The sequence below is a fragment of the Elephantulus edwardii genome, unplaced genomic scaffold, assembly GCF_000299155.1.
Source record: "Elephantulus edwardii isolate Elephantulus edwardi_28Jun2011 unplaced genomic scaffold, EleEdw1.0 scaffold00070, whole genome shotgun sequence".
Lineage (NCBI taxonomy): Eukaryota > Metazoa > Chordata > Mammalia > Macroscelidea > Macroscelididae > Elephantulus > Elephantulus edwardii.
This window is the reverse complement of record NW_006399820.1, coordinates 8,798,878-8,800,172: the sequence shown is the minus strand read 5'-3', so window position 1 is coordinate 8,800,172 and position 1,295 is coordinate 8,798,878.

Here is a 1,295-nt window from a genome sequence, read left to right as displayed (position 1 = left end):
TTTGAACATTTCTTCATGTGCTTGTGAGCCATCTGAATGTCTTCTTTGGTATAGTGTCTGTTCATATCCTGTGCCCATTTTTCTACTGGATTATTTACCTTTATTTTGTTGTGGTGTTCAAGTATTTTATCAATTCTGCATATAAGTCCCTTATCTGATATGTTATTACAAATACTTTTTTCCCAGTTGGTGGCTTCCCTTTTTACCCTGTTGAAGAAGTTTTTGGATGTGCATAGGGATTTGATTTTTAGAAGATCCTATTCATCTATTTTATCTTCTCCTGGTTGTAGGAGGAATCTATTTCTTTGAATAGGTTTTGAAGTCTTAGAAACAGTCTATGTTCCTGGCATAGACTGATGAACATATCCAGGGTTGCAACTGCCATTTGAAACATGTCACTTGGTATCCTGAGTCTTTGATCCCTGGGTCTTTATTTTTTGCCAGTGCCTTCATGAGCTTGAATTTCTTGCTTCCTTACCATTGGTTCTTGATCATATGGTACTTCCTTTAATATTTCAGTATTGGCTAATTCTTTGTGGCATAGTTACTCTGTATTCTCTCCATGATCTTCACTTTCTTTTTTTAAAAATTTATTATGTATTGGTTTACATACAACATTTTATACACTGTGCTTCACACTTTCCTTCCTTCACATTTTGTTTCATACAATCATTCCCATACATTGTGTTTAATAGAATTAATTATCATTCACTATGCCCACCATCATCCCACCTTTTCAGATCCCCACTGGACTTTTTCCATTTTCTTTACCCTCTTCCTCTGTCCACTAAATTATGTGACCTGGTGATTCTCCTCCTGCTCAACCTCATCCTTCTGCTCCCACCACCTATTTGCCCCTTGAAACTTCTTACACATTTTACTAACTATCCTTCTATTTTTACAATAATGGTCTTTTGCAGTATTTGTCCTTTTAAGAGTAAGTTTTAGTTCACTTAGCATGATATTGCTCTCCAGTCTCTCTCACACTATGTAGTATTTTTCAAAATTATCACTTCTGAGTGCTGTGTGGTATTACATCATGTGACTGTATCACAATTTCTCAACCCACTTGTTGGCTGTTGGATATTTGGGCTGCTTCCATGGTCTTGTGGTTGTGAATGACACTGCTATGAACATTGGTATACAAATCTCCATTTGTATCTCACTTCTAATTTCCTTGGGATATATTTCTAGCAACGGAATAGCTGGGTCATATGGAATTTCTATATTCAGCTTTTTGAGGAAACATCAACTGTCTTCCAGAATGGTGGTGGTTGTTTTTAGTTGTTATGTGC